The sequence below is a fragment of the Dermacentor variabilis genome, chromosome 9 (genome assembly GCF_050947875.1).
Source record: "Dermacentor variabilis isolate Ectoservices chromosome 9, ASM5094787v1, whole genome shotgun sequence".
Classification (NCBI taxonomy): Eukaryota; Metazoa; Arthropoda; class Arachnida; order Ixodida; family Ixodidae; genus Dermacentor; species Dermacentor variabilis.
The window spans coordinates 48,240,177-48,256,759 of NC_134576.1; positions in this window are offsets into that span (position 1 = coordinate 48,240,177).

The window sequence follows — 16,583 nt, forward strand, 5'->3', positions numbered from 1 at the left end:
AAAGCTTACCCATTTATTTTCAGACATCTGTTAGCGACTTTTCTACGTATTTTGGAACTCAAGTAAGTGCAAGAACGGGAGCTCACAGAATGCAGAACCAAGGTAAGGAAAAAAATCATGAGCCACTGCATTCTGTGAAGGCGGATGACCAGCAAGGCTGTGTAGCAAACGCCAAGGAGCCGACGCGAATTTCGAACAAAGGTACGAACACACTTATTGTCTTGACCGGTGGTCATAGTGACGAAAGGTGCGCACACACATTTCTTTTTTTACATCCGCGTTTATTCGTGTTAAACATTCGTGTTTTCATTTTGCGATATATTGAGGCAAATAATTTGAGACCAAAATCACCCCACCGACTAGCGGCTGGGCCAGTGCAGTCGGCGCCTTCGCAGAGGGAGGAGCAGTATGGAAACGTTAGCACGACGAAGATCACCGAGCCAGCTTGGGAAGACGACGACTACGACGAACCAGCGAGCAGTGGCTCGATACATTGCTGACGATGATAGTTTTTTCTCAGATCTGTTGTCTGACGCGAAAAATGCGCGGAACCATATTCATAAACACCTTCACTACAAGAGGCATTTGTTTCGTCGAGCATGTCCTGTGGGGCTGCGCCTCTGCCAGTCCCCATTTCACCTAAGAGGAAATGAAGCTCATTAGGGCCAAGGGCCAGACCTCTCAAATATTGGCAGTCCAGAGGGCTCGCGAGAGGGCAGTCAGGTTTCACCTGATGGTGCCTGAGTGGGCCTAACCAGGTGACGTTGAGTTACTCGCGTCTATTGCGGCCCAAATAAAGTTGTTTCACTCACTCACTCGTCGCATTCCTGCGACGTAAAAACGACACCTTTATTGCCGGCGATGCATTATTCGTTCCCATGTTCTTCTACTAATCGTCTTTTTTCAATTAAAATTATTCTTTGAATGTACTCTGGCAAAGAGTATGTATTCTAAAAAAAAGGGATTAGAGGCTTTCGCATTGGTTACCGTTTGCGTCTATACTGTTGCGCATTTCAGCGCTTCTTGTTCTTCTGAGACCACTGGCATATTGTGCACTCGATGCTCGTGCGGCTTTCTTCACGAAACGAGGTGGCTCTGCGGGTTGTCACAGTCTAACTGTCGCGATGGGGACACCCGGCAGCCGTAGGCGCATTGACGACAGCAGCACACATGTCAAACTGAGCAGGCAGTGCACCAGCTTCTGAATTTCGCTGTCGGCGTCCAGTGTGTCCAACCAGAACTGCCCCTGTGGACGTCTCACCGGTGTCAACCAATGGGGAAGGACGCCACACCCTGCACAGAATGCGAGAGAGCTCCTTCAGTGCTTTGTGCACTCCTCGGTACAATAGAGGTCTTACAGGGGGCAGCGTTCATCGACCGATTCAGTCCCCTGGACTCAAATTTAACGGGATCTAACGGATTTAAAGAGCAGGAGGGGAACCGAATGGAATTAGACCACCTACTTTTATTGTGTACCTGTAGACCACTGTGAACGAGCATTTTTGGATCCCACCATTGCTAGAATGTCACCACTACGGCCATGAATTGAACTTGCGACATGGCAGGAGCAGGCTGCTTAGGCATTGAGGCTTTGTAACATTTGGGTACAGTGCAATAAAGGCTCGACTACATGTAAAGATTGCTACATGCGGAAACTAATATAAAGTAATATATAGTAATTGTTTGTGTAAGTCCCGTACATTTTGCATGGATTCGTTATTGCCTGCGGACCTTACGCGAGGCTGGCATAGAGCTACTCACTGAGGCCTTTATATGCACTAAGACTGCTATAAGAAATAACGGAACGACCGGCACCACACTATGATACATTTAGTTTCGGCGATCGATTTTTTTGGGCATGGACAAAGGTGCAAAAATATCCAAATTATCGGGCAGTGAGAAAAAAGAACATTTGCTACGGTAAAACTTATTTGTATGTTATTAGAGCGCCAGTCTAGCGGAAAATTGGTTAAGGAACTCTCGCTCACTGTTGTGCTCCTTTAAAATAAAGTTTGCTCGAAGCTTTCGTGATCGCCGAGGCCGCGAGTGCATTTAGCCCTCAACCACAGCGCAGCGCGATGTGCGTCGCAGGTCATCGGGAAGTGAACAAGCCTTCACTGCTTGGACGACGTAAATTTGGAGCTGTGCGGAGCAAAACAATTTATCACGTTTATACAATTGTGGCTTGATTCGCTTTATATGCAAGCCGGAGTTTGCACCTTTCCGTACAGTATGCGCACACAAGAGCTTGTTAGGAAACACGACGCACTAAAAAAAGAAGTTAGTGACGCTTCACTTTGTGAACGCGTGCAAGTTTATGGGTGCTATAGCACACACAACGCTATAGGCCGTCGGTGTGCCTGAACGCCTACACTGTCCGCATCGTGTTCAAGACAGGGCTCGCGCGGCCGCGCCATACGCAGAAGCCGCCGGACTAGAACGGCACCTTGCAAACATTCGCTTACAAACTAAATTAAAATGGCGTGAGCGCGCACAATCAAACATCAACACTTCACACTCGATTACCGCGGACACTCACTGTCAACATGCTGGCCTCAGGGATCGCGGCAGCAGCAGCTAGCGAAGTGACGCTCCAACGCAAGCTGGGAAGGTGAGAACACAGCGCACGCAAAGCTACGAGACGTCGAACCAACCTAGACTGCGCGCCCTAAAAGCAGGCCACTTTCAAGATAAAGCCCGTGCTAGCGCGCTGCCGAAATACAACGCCTTGCTTTTCGCTCCGTGCCCGCTTCGCTCCCTTCCTCCCCCGGTGCCATGCGCGCGACGGAATACGGCACGCTTCCTCCCATGCGCATGCAAAAATTGAGCCGCCGTCATCGGCTCACTGTCGCACGCCTTCACTCGGCACACATATCATACAACGCCTGGGAACGGTGTTATCCCAGTGCGTTTGTACCGCAAGCAATACCTGTAGCAACTGCCAGAGTCAGTCAACCCTAGCTTTGTCCTCCGCGACGCTTCGTCTCATTTGTCCTTCCCGCCTTCACTCAACGTTACCTACAACTTCCTCTAGGTGGCTTAACGTGGCCGCGCGCTCGCGCTCCTTCGTACTTCGCGGCTTGAAACATACATTCACCGATTTGACGAGCTGGCCAGTTACGCTTGCACCTAAAAGATATCATGAGCCATTCCACTCTGTGAACGGTGGATGACCAGCGAAGCTGCTTGGCACGTAGGTGCTTTGCTATCCGAGAGTCCGGACAATACGCGGCCTCCCCCATCAGGAGGACAGAAGAGAAGTCAAATTCAAAATGAGGAACGGTGACTTGTCTTCCTGCATTTTTGTGTAGATTCGCAAGGACGACGGCACCGCCACCCTGGGAGAGCGGCAGGAAAGGAAACTAGATACGCAAGCGCTTGGAAGTCCCGCACATCCGGGAAATCCCGAAGCTTAATAGCTACACAGCGGCTCTGCTCGCATTACACGATATCGTGTGTGTAAGCCTTGGTGAATTACTCATTATATTGTTGGTTGCATGGTCGCTCCAATGCTCCTACCTGGAGACTGCCAGAACAGGAGCCGCTCTACGTCAGAGCCTGAGGCAGAGCGCCAGAGTCAACCACACCTAGGGCGACAGAACTAGATTCATGGGCAACTTCCGCAATTACGTCAGTGCATCACAGACCCGAGCAAAAGATGGCGAGTTTTGGTATCACCGTTCACGAAGCAGAAGTAGCCGGTGTCACGTGATTGCAGTTCAGCGAGACTTCGGAGACACCACGACGAGAGGGTCGGAATGGATCCTGGAGATCTCGACCGAATCCGATGGCACAGATGTAACCAACCAAATATGTTTCGAGCGATCCGGTTCAACCAGGCCGAGACGAAGTCGCGTGGTACAGCGGTCTGTAGAGCTCGAACGATAATGGCTAGCCAAAGATGCCTTAAGAGTGAACATGATTACAAAGCCTAAATTAAGAGATGCCTGAAGCTGCCAACCATCAGCTGTTCTTTTTTCTCTCTAAACTGCTGAGACACGCGAAGGACACTGAAATTGATTCAAAGAGAGCGTTGAACGCTGCCTAGACGGTAAATATATGAATGAATACAGTAGTAAGAACGAGACATCGTCCATACTGTTGAGCTGTATCGCGCTTTTCGCGTAGTTTCGATTATCACGAACGTATATACGAGCTATATCGTTATGCACGTGCCAACTGTGCCAGCAGCCAGCGAAGTCGCGCTGAAGAAACGCTGCACGCTGTTATGACTTGTTGGCTTCCATCGAACCCGCGACCAAACTGCTCGCACGTTACAGTATCGACAGTGCGCCGAAAGCCATCAACCTAACCTATCCTAACCTGGCACGGACAACATGTGGTCAGTGCCCCTACTCAAGGCCGTAACCGGTGCGAAACGTCACACCTTGAGCAATGGTGCGCGTCACGCCACGACAACAAGCCAATAGCTTTTCTGAAGCTGACAATGTGTCGACTCTCTCTCTCTCTCTCTCTCTCTCTCTCTCTCTCTCTCCTTATGCATTCACGTTGAGCACAGAGCCTGTCGCTTCTTTTAGGTCAGCTGGCTTGCAACGTGAACAAAAAAAAAAGACGAGGAGGCGGCACGTGGAAATAATACGCATGGGGTATTTCTTACCTTTTTCAGGTTCTTGCTCTGCTTCTGTATTCAGCGATGGCGTCGTGTCCTTCTTGCTCATGAGCAGGTTAGAACGCGCGCCTTGTTTGGTATGGTATGGTATTCCTTATGCGATGGCGCACACCCACTGTGGTCGCTACTTCGTCTCTACGATGGCGCGTTTACCGCTCCGGCCTGTGGTTGTGGTTTCATGATGATGATCAGCAGCAGCAATTATTAACGGCGCGGTTTTTGGAACCCTCAGCAGATTGAGTGTACATCTACAAGAGTGCACCGAGGCACACAATCCGCCTCGTCCAGTGACCCTGTGCCTTAAAGCTGTCTATAATGGCATCAATACTTGTCAATCTCGGCCATCCTCGTCGGTTCTGCAGTTCCCTTAGCGTCGTCAGTCGTTTAGACCCGTGTACATCTGGCCGTGTGTAATAGCCGAAATTTCCAAAGAAGAAAGTTCATGAAAGGTCAATTGCGATGAAATTTGTAATGTTTCAAACGGCCTGGTTTAAGAAATTCTGGATAAAGAATTGCCATTCTGCGAAATTACGTGCTCTAAATCCGAGCGGATGCATCGCAGAAAAGTAACAACAATTCAATTTTTTTTTGTACCGAAATTGAAGAAAAAAGAATTGTCCGCAAACTGTCGACGATGATTGCCAATGCAAGCAAGTAGTCGAACACATCAGGAAAACTATTCGTTTTAATTAAGGAATGGTGCGCATCTGTGAGTACATACATTTCTTGCATTCAGTATTTGTAGCTAGCGTTTGTTATTCTATTGCGTCATACCCTATAGAAGAGAGATGTTAACCAGCAAATATTTACCCCTAGTATGTAATTTAACAACACGTATGCCTCAGAGTTGTAGCACTTGACATTGATCGACGAGCGTTGTCGTTAATGCCTCAAAACGAACGTGCTCTACAGGGCGATCGCACGCGCCGTTTGCATCGGCGCCTTTTTTCCAACTTCCCACCACCAAAACTGCTGGAAGAGCCAGAATAAGATATTCGCATAAAAAGAAAGAAAGGAAATATCAGCACTTCCGCATCATCAGCACCTACCAGTAAATACTTAAAACTTACGATCACTAAGAAGTGACGTCATTATTCGTATGGTCCCAGAGAGGTGGGGTGGCGCCGGCTGTGCGCTGAAAATATCTGAGGCCATGGTCTGGTATTTGCGTCGTATATGCACTTTTAAGACAACCATTTTTGTATGTTCCATTTTCAGGTCTCTCACGCTCGGAAGCACCGGACTTTTCACTTTCCATAGGGGCATCTTCATTAGCTTCCAGCTTATGTTTCTGCTCTCGGTTGTTACGTGGAGAAACTGCGATGGGCCGACGCCAGCGCGAATTGAATGAAACCACGTTTATTGCACACTAAAATGCGCCGAAGGCGCTGCGGTGGAAAGGGAGGATGTATTATTGGAAAAGGGAAAGGATGAGGCTGCCTCCGTTTTATTTAACGAACGTCCTGGAGGCAGCTAAGTGGGAGCCGCATGACTCTTGTGGCTGTCGCGGAGCCGATCACCGACTGGTAGTGCCACCTGAACCTGGAGGAACAAGAGCAGTGCTTGCCAGATCTGGATGGCATGGTCCGGAGGCGTGGGATCCGGGCAGGCCGAAGTCCGGAGAGAAGAAGGCCAAGGTCCCCGCTTTATCGTGTCCAGGACACGAAGCCTAGGTGGGATATAGAGGGGGCGCTCCCAGCACAGGTGGTTGAGATCAGCATGTCATTCGCATGTGGAAGAGAACCCATTTAATTGTGGTGGTGTACCACCCATGTAGAAACGCTTCAGCAAGTGAGGGGGGTGCCTGTCTGAGTTCTCCGAAGCAAGACTGACTCTTGCCGTGTGAATAACTTCGAGGGAAGCGACGATATAGAGAGTGGATCGCCCACTGCTGTGAGGTATGTGGCACGTCGTTGTTTGGTCGCATGCTTGTCTGCCATTGGATCGGCCATGTCGGGTGTGGTAGCTAGGAGAGGATAAAGAGTGTCGCAGTCTCTGGCTAGCACGTGGATAGATGTGCGCGCGCCATTATATGAACCTTCTCGTTTTCGGGGATACCGCAATACGCAGGGTGCTAGTGGCTGGTGACGTCGTGACCTCATTCGCGAAGAAGGCGGGCCTGGTGCCGGATCTTCTGCAGTACGGGATTTGTGTGAAGAACATTAGCGCATCCCCGATGAGCACGTACGTGATGGGGAACACGGTCAGTTTCAAACGAAGTTGCTAGGGCCCATTACAAATAATCTAGGATGGCCATTAGCTCTGCGCGGGTGCTGTATATTGCTTCTGCTGATATGTGATGGTGTCGGTTCTGATTTTCATTTGTCTGGTTTTATCGCGCAGTGGCACAACAAGTGTTACTAGCACCATCTGCAGGAAGGGCAGCGTCCGTGTATACGATGTGTTCAGTCAAGGGGAGTGAACTCGTAGCTTTAGCACGTTTCCTTCGCATATGCAAGGTGCCGCATTCGCTGATTAGGGTCCGTATTGAGAGGAAGTAGCTTGCCATCGGTGAGAGCCACAGTTTCCCATGGCGTCGTTCTGTTGCGCAAAATGGGCAATGTGTGAACTTCATACCCGAGAAGCATGAGTGTGTGTAGCCCGGCATTTGTGGCGCGAAGTTTCATCTCTTGTGTGTAGATGGGCATGTCGACGAGCTCAGGCGGGTTGTTGAGCTTGCTACAGCTCTTGAACGGCAACGCGGAATGCTCCGTCAGCGGAACCTCTGCTGACAGCCGCATATTGCTTCTGGAAACGGTCACCTGGCTCAGAAGCGGCCGCGTGGTTTAGAAGTGTCGTCATAGTCGTGTTCAGATCGTCCGTGGTCGCCTATTTCAACACGACTCGCGAATTCGAAGGCCAGGAGGAAGTGTACGAAGGCACAATGACAGAGATCCACCTTCGTGGACGCTGTCTCGTGATCTACGATAAGCTTGCGCGGTTAGTAGGCTGCACGGAAACTGAGAAAGGGCTGTGAGTGCTCTAAGACAGGTTGTTATTACAGAAGATTTTCACTCAAGAGCCAGATAGGCATTTTGTCATTCACGTCTGCGGCCAGTCCAAAGGAGTCCCTAACAGGCAATATACCAGCCCAGCAGTGATCACAAGCTTTCACTTAGCTGCTTTTCAATAATATGTTCACCTGAAAATAAGCTTTTACTGAGAGTAGGCTTCTTATCTCCTCATAGGTGCTGCCCGCAGTATTATCGAGTGTCGCACTTTTCCGGCTAAATGAATCCTTTTTTCTGTGTTACCCTGACAACGTATGAGTGCGCTTCTATCATGTGTACGTGCCATTCGTTTAGGTGGTACTTTGGGACTGACAAAAAGATTCTTACTGAGTCTGAAGATTTGCGAGGGTTGTTTCAGTAAAATAGAGCAGTTAATTTATAATAAATTTAGCCTAAGGTTAAACTTCTGTGAAGTTGCATATGAAGGTATCCCGTACTAAACTTCTGATATGATCTGTAGTTCATTTTATCAGATACTTGAAAAGCGGTGCTGAACTTGATATTTCCACCAAGTTGACATGACCTTCACGAAAAATCAGACTCAATTTCTCAATTTCTATGTGCATTTTATAGTAAATAATTAAAATGTTACTCAGTGAATATATCTTTATTTATTTATCTATTTATTTATTTATTTATCATACCCTCAAGGTACGGTTGTACATTGCAGAGGGGAGGGGCAAAGTAAATACAGAGGCAAATCACAAAATAAGGTAGGAAGGCAAACAACATGAAAAAAAAAACATCGCATACAAATAATAAGAATGGAAAATAGAAATTTGTAAGCGTGGCAAAAATACATGGCGTAACACAAATAGAAAGGAAAGAACATAGCATATAATAATACAAGCCATAACTTAACATTATGGCATAAAAGCAGTTATTATACAGAACAAGCAAACGCAACATTCATTTATAACATGAAACTTTGAAGTGTGCTCTTAAAGTTATTGGTGTCAGTTATGGTTGTAAGTAGTGCAGGTAAGTTATTCCACTCTGCTCGTTTGGGGAAGAAATGAATATGAAAAGCCGACGGTGTTGCAGTGCGGAATGTTTACCTTTTGGCGGTGGTCAATGCGAGATGAAATGTATGGTGGCGATTGAACAAAGATAGAACGTAAATATGTGTTGTGGTAGTAGATTTTATGGAAAAGACATATGCGAGATAGTTTTCTACGGGTTGATAGCAGTGGGAGGTGTAGGAGAGCTTTCATGTTAGTGACACTCGCAGTTCTTTGGTAGTTGGTGAGAATGAAACGGGCTGATTCATTCTGTATTGCCTCTAGAGACTGTATGAGGGTGTCATGACCAGGGTCCCATACTGATGATGCGCACTCTATTTGTGGACGAATGTAAGTTGTGTACAATAAGAGTTTTAGCGATGATGGTGCTAGAGAAAATTTCCGACGAAAGTATCCCAGTGTACGAGTGGCCTTAGATGTTATGTGATAAATATGAGTTTTCCAGGATAGATTGCTGGCAATGTGAACCCTCAAGTGCCGATATGACGTTACACATTCTAGTGGGATGTTATTTAGCGTGTAGGTGGGGCAGATCACGTTAGTACGAGAAATCATCTTAGTCTTACACTTTCTAATGTTTAATTCCATGCGCCACGTACGACAACACTCATTTATGTTATTGAGATCCTCCTTAATTAGTAGAATATCTGAAGAATTAGTTATCTTACGATACAAGACGCAGTCATCCGCAAATAGACAAATGTTCGAGGAAACGTGAGTGGGCAAGTTATTAATATAAATTAGGAATAATAAAGGACCGAGCACAGACCCTTGCGAGACGCCGGACGCTAGTAACTTGGACGTTGCACATTATTCGTTATCTCATAATTTCTGTGCCTTTCGGAAGAATAGGTACTGCCAGCAAAGTGACAGAGCGCTATATGTCAGAGGCTATTTCTGAAGAGAGAAAAAGTCGGTGTGAATACAGAAAATCGTTGGGCACTCAGCTCTATGGAACAGTGTCTTGTAGAGTGCAGGCGAATCAATTAAGCCCAGTTTACAGCGGTTCTCACCGCATGAAAACGGTAAGTTCATTCTAGGAAGGGGGACATGATCCTGCTTACGTAAGCAGGACTCTCGCAACAGCTGGGACTCAGATTCGCTCCGCCGCTGCGAGGCTGCATCCTATGCTACAGGTATAAGCCTGTCGAGTGCCTCGTGGCCGTATCTCACCTAGTTAGTTTGGAGATCAGAGAAGCTTCAAGTTCTGTGTTTCGTCTTATAACTGCCCGCTGACGACACTCCGCGACGGATTAGCGAGTACATTGCCTGAGTGAGCAAAGCATGGCCTCAGCAACGTTGGGCCTAGCTGTCTGGAAGTTGTGAGCCGCTGCGAAGGTGAGCTTAGGTTGTCGCGCCCTCATAACCAAGGCTTCGATAGTTGTGGGCACAACACTCGCTGCTCTGCCGGAATGTTTGTTTTTTCTTTTTTTATCTTGTTGTAGGTGGTGGCTTAACCAGGGACCTAACGAATCGACTGATCAGTACACGGCAGTCTGCAGCCACCCGGAAGTCTCAGTAATACCTCACGAGAAACGTAATGCAAAAAAGGGTAAGGCGTGCAGACACGGACACAAGAGAAGAGAAGTGGACAACACGAACGCCGACTATCAACTGAAAGAAGCACTGAGGCGAAGAAAGAAAGAAGACACAAAACTCATCTGCGCATGCTCTGGAATTTTTTGCATTATAAATACTTACCAACTAGCTCAGCATTCTGTCGTCCTAAACTCACGAGTAACGGCGGCTGAGTGAGTCAAACACGTTACTAGTCGACTTGAAGGCATTTTTTTTTTACGAATTTGAATTTGAATGCGAGCCTGAAAAAAATGAAGAGTACTTCATCTGCAACTTTCCCCTTTGTTGTTTTTCGTGTAAACTTCGTCTCCGCAGTCACCCACACACCCTTCAAATTCCGAGCGTTCAAACTCATTCACCGCATTATCGGTCCATGTCTTCTGTCGGCGAGTTCGCCGTTTCACTGACGCTGGATTAGTCGCTATGACGCTCCCCTGCTGAGAAGGGTGGATACTGGGTTCTCGGTCGAGGCCGCCGCATCCCGATGGAGGCGGAATACACAGACGCCTGTGTGCCGAGCTCAGAGTACATGTAGAATAACAGCAGACACCCGTTCAGAACTATTCTCCATTGCTGTGTCTGTCGCGACGTTAATTCAATCACCGAATCAATCAATTAATTAGCTAAACAATGAATCTAAATGATTGAATGAATGAATCAACTGGGCTGGAAAGCTTCATTATGGTCCGGCCGGGCGCGCTTAGCGCATAGCAAGTCATGAATCAATTATTGAATCAACTAATGAATGAACGAATCAATGATTCCATTCATGGATCAGTCAGTCATACAGTGAGTGAATCAATCCATGAATCAATCAGTCAATGAAGAATTTAGTAAATACATCAATCAATCAACAAGATTTCCAGTGTAGTCGGTCATCATTGCCTTTCAGTCGATATTTTTCTCGTCTCCACTCATTACGGTGAGAACATGTGTGTCTCTGTCCTTGATTAAACTCCTCAAATGGCTTGTGAGAACGGATTTCACTACAGCCCCTGTACATAATGTTTCAAACCCGCCGTGGTTGCTCAGTGGCTATGCTGTTGGGCTGCTGAACACGAGGTCACGAGATTGAATCCCGGCCACGGCGGTCGCATTTCGATGTACACAGTAAACAGCTCTAATGTATTATCTAAGCTATAATGTACATACCTGTGTACCCACATATTAACGAGCTTTAATTGCAGCTCTAAACTACAGTAAATTACTTGTTTCAGCATTCCGATAGCTTCTTTTATTCACCGGTATTTCGCATTCAGCTAACCGATCGATTCGCGGCATGCTTCTGCCTTTCATTCAGTTATTCATTCCCCCGGGTGGCCAATCACCTCGTCGCCATATCCGACGTTGCTCAACTCTAGTTCCGATTTCTATGTCGACCGAACCAGCTTATATAACGGTTCGCCTTTCACCAATCCTCTCGGTGATTAATGCTCTTCGGGAACGGGAGAGCTGGGGTTCGTCGGGTGCCCGCTGATACGGCTGCTTTGGGCTTACGTCATTTTGGGCTTTCGTCGAACGAGCTTCCCGCCCATTCGGGAAGCTCGTTGTTTCCCCGGTGATAGCTGTTCTGACAGGATTCTACTGAGGCCGTTGTAAGGCTCGGCTGGCCCTGTGAAGTCGAGCGCCGGAACGCCTCGTCGCACTTCTTCGGGGCATGCCTGCGAGGTGGCCGTGCATTACCTTCCTCCTCGACCGTGCGCGTACCACGTGCTACGAGATCGTGCAGCACTCCTATATAGAGCTTTAGCTTATCGGCAAACTTCTTACTGTCTACGGATTACTGTGTTATTGGAGCCGTATCGCAGCAGCGTGAGGCGTTACAGCGGCGTGAGGCGTTACAGCGGCGTTACGGTATCCATAGATAAAAAAAAGTTTTTTTCAATGTTGCGCGATTATTTCATCCCGCACGCCATCGCCTTCATCTTCACACTCTTCCTCCACTGCGTGATTGCGTGCGTGATTGGCTGTGTGTGGTCACGTGGAATCGTCCACGTGACCGTACTAACCACTAGCGCCCCCGAAATGATCCAATGTGTTTCAGGAAGCATGGTTTACGCCAACATACGTATGGACAAGGATTTACGGCGCGGAATACAGTTTCAAAACGAGTATCGATAATTAATGTTGTGCGACACAAATGAGAAGCTTCTAGTTTTTGCACGCGCGTTATGGGGGCTTGGAACATATTGGTGGGCACTTGAGGTGCTCCATGAAGGAGCATGATTAGGGAAGGAACGGAGGGGGCAAATGCGAACGGCGCTACCTGGACGCTTATATAGGGACTTCGCAGTAGAGAAGCCCATGACGATAACTCGTGGCCTTGCAGTGGCGGCATCTTCTGCACTTTGTTTTGCAGCGTGTGTTTCCAGCCTACCAAGACTCTTCTCACTTAATTGCTTCTTTGGCATTGCGTTGGCTTCATTTTCTAATTTATATTAGCGTAGTGTTCCCCTAGAGGTTTTGTCAAACGGTATTCAAATCATTCCCTAAGAAATGGCATAGGCAATTCAAAAGAAGTGGACGAGCTAGATTGAAGGAATGACTGCAGTTACTATTATAGTGACTGTAACATTCTCTTACATCGAGGTAGTCGCGGATGCAGGTAGCCAGCTGTAATGATCTCTGCATTCTCGACTTCCCTAGAGAGCACCTTCGAGGAATCAAAGCTTTCTTGCGCAAGAGATCACGCAGCTTCTAATTAGGTCCTCCGGGACCCGCACTGGTGTATTCTCCGACCGCGTCGTTTTAGTCACTGTGCTCCTTAGAGACCCGAGACTAAAACATTTCAACCTCAGCACTCCGTTCTGGAATAAACGTTGCCTAATCGCCCGCACAAAAGCGTTGTCTTATCGTTACTTCTATAATTTGTTTAAAAGTGAACTCCCTATTACGTATTAGCACATTTAACCCCGTGATTTCTTATGCGGTTTCGACTCACGAGTATTAGTTCTGCGAATTAGAGAAGATTTAGGTGGAGCAACGTGCTCCATTGAATTCCTTTCAGTTCAGTTATTCCAAATTAAAGGGGAGTAGGCATTATATACCAGGTTGAACGAGATACTTCGCAGAAAAAGAAGACGAGGAAAGGCTGGATGGAAGAGCCACTTGTCGCAGGGGAAAGAGGAGGAAAAAGGGAATGGGAGTGGGCATGGTGCCAATGCAGTAGAGCGTAGAACCATGTAGATAATTTCCCCGTGACGTCAGGGGCGCAACTTGTCACTGGGCCAGTACCCAAACATGCCGACAGTGATGACGTCAAAGCACGATATTTTCGCCTGCATATCGTTTTGATTTTTAGATAGCGATACTTCTTTCACCGGATTATCACTGTTATCTTTCTTGCGCTCGGTGCTAGCTGCCAGCGCCCGTCATGCCATCACATAACTTGTTTAAGTAGCTTCCTGACGTGCTGGTACCCCAAGATGGCGGCCATGATGACGTCATCGCGAACTATCTATTGCACCCATGATGAGATGTAGTACAACGCATCGTGATTTTACTTTCCTGCCGATCGATGAGTGCTTTATCGAAGTGCCGCTGTCATCGGCTTGTTGCTTTCGCGAATGAAGATTTTTCTGTATCCGAAGCTATCCGTCAACGTTATTGCGAATTAGTCAGAATGCTCGTTTAATTCCATCGCACGTGTTATGTGAATTGTGTTGCACATTCTCCATTTTTTTTGTGAGCACTTGAGGTTGCTTCGAGATGCAGCATGATACGTGTATAATGTAAGGACCAACTTGGGCCGGGATATTAGACTGACGAATGAGTGCGCCGCTATGATTAGAGTACTGATTATCTTCATGAAGACACATTCTCCATTTTTTTGTGAGCCCTTGAGGTTGCTTCGAGATGCAGCATGATACGTGTATAATGTAAGGACCAACTTGGGCCGGGATATTAGACTGACGAATGAGTGCGCCGCTATGATTAGAGTACTGATTATCTTCATGAAGACAAAGTCGTCCAATGAAGAGTAAGATTCTTAACTTGCACTTCTGGCGGTGTTTCTGGTTTTTTTTCTTAATATTTCTGCAACGTAACAACAGAGTTTTAATGCGAAAGCATTCTACGTCCCACGAGGAAGAAAATCCGGCGGGATCACGCGATGGTACTAAAAATGGCCGACGGCGCTAGAAAGTAAAAACACGCCAAGAAATGCTCGGATTGACGTCACATTTCTCAGGGAGGTTCCTGTAAACAAAGTGAAATAGCGCCTTTGAAAAGAAAATTTGCAAAGTTCGGTCTGTGTGGTAATCGAACCCGAGCCCTCCAGGGTGCGAGACGAGCATGCCTCCCGGACTCAAGGGTGGCTCCGCGGTTGTGGCTGACCTAAGGTGTGCCTAGTGCGTGCGTCGTTGGGCAGGTGATGGCGCAGCCAGTGGGGGGGGGGGGGAGGTGACGTCACCAACGTCTTTTATGACCTCAACAGTAACACAGAAGATAATAATATGTAAAACAACATTAATTAGTAATAATTATGGTTAATTACTGTGAATTAAAATGAATTAGGGAGAACTACAGTGAAGTAAAGTGAACTGAACTTGGAATACGTTAGAGTAAGGTGACATTATGGCGGTGTAAAGTAAATCAAGGCGGAGTGAAGTGAATGAAGGTGTATTAAAGTGGATTAAGGTAGATTTACATAAGGATACTTAAGAAGTTGTCCATTTTTATTTTCCGCGATAAGTTAAGAGTTGACGTTATTACTTAAGGCTTGTTCTTTATTTTGATTCTAATATTTTATATGCTGTATGAAAATGTATGATGCTTCTCCTTTCCGATGTAAGTCAGATTTTGCTGTACATGCTACTGCAGAAATAGAAAGCACGGCAGCTTCTTCGGAAGCTCAGTGATCGTTAAATCCCGGTGAAAAATTTTAAAGCGAGCATATACATGTGCAAAATAAGAAGTTCCTTTGCCAACAGGGAAGCTGTAAAACACATGAAGCGAAATATACGTGACTAATGCAGCCACTCAAGCGAGCACATGCCAAGGGCAAAGCGTCTAATTTCATAAATCAATAAACATTAGTTGGTTTTCACATCTGAAGGCATCTTGTCGTAGATGATCGTAATTTACTGGTAAGCTTTATTATTTTTTTCTTCTCGTGGACAACGTGCTCACTCACTTGTATTACATCGTTCTGATCAGTCAGATCGTTGTCGTTGACCATCCACGTCGAGGAAACGCGGCTTCCTTATGTCTGCACAACTTGGCGCATCAAATATCTTTCTTACATAATTCACCGGGCAACATTGCCGGTCGAAAAGCGTCAGCAACAGGTTAAGCTTTATCGACAGTGCAATGCAGAGCCGTCTGGATCAGCGCGCACCTTCGTCTTAGCCTGCATGAAAAACTTATCACGACGTTTAGTCAAGTCTCGATCGCATGCGCCCAACTGCACGATAGCGCGAACGTCATATTGCTGTAAATTTCTGCTTTTAGCGTAGAAAAATTCCCCCCAAAAGCACGAAGAAAAACAAAGCGTTTTGATACAAAACTCACTACTAATAAACGACGAGGGGCATTGTTAGACATCAATCAAAAGTAAAATGAACTTCCTTAATCGGCAGATAAAAATCTCAATGCACGCTCCCATTGCGGTGGAGCGATGTCACGTGATGCCACTCTAGACGCATGAACGACTGCAGCGCCGGCGCTTCCAGCGGTGACTGTCGTGACCAATAGGGAACCAGCGCTGAAATTTCAAGCGGCGGATGCGGCACCGTATTAAGTCCCCTGGCGAGTGGTGGAAACAGTTTCGAGTAGGCCACTCTTTCATTTCGCGTCAGCAAATTCGCCACTCACGATGAGGCACATGTGCCCAGCCTGTGATAATCTCAGTGGACATCGGCAGGCCAGAAGGTGTGAGCGCCATGCTCTTCTTAAGAAGTCAAATTGCTGCGGAAAGAAAACTTGGCCAGATGCGCCGAGCGTTATCAAATGTTGCTATAGGCGCGCGCCTACCATTGTTCACGAAATCGCGTACAGTTACCTTCGTGTCCCTATAGGCCGACCATGAGAATTATTTAGCAGGACAATGAAAGTGCCGTAGCGTTTCTTGGCGAGCGCTCGTTTCCTATAGCTATGCGTCCACTTTGTACTCACTATGCTATTAAGCCTTCAGCTACAACTGAAAGAAACGAAGGTTTTTCCTCGAGTCTTCCAACGATACCGTAGAGCCAGCTGTGTTAGATTTGGTTCATGTCATGTTCGTGTTAACTGGGATCAAACTGATTATTTAGATCGGTATTATTACTGGAAATTATACACAGAAAGTGTGATTGGCCGAACTGGGTACAGTTGGGGGCATCTGATGTACAATGTAAATAAACT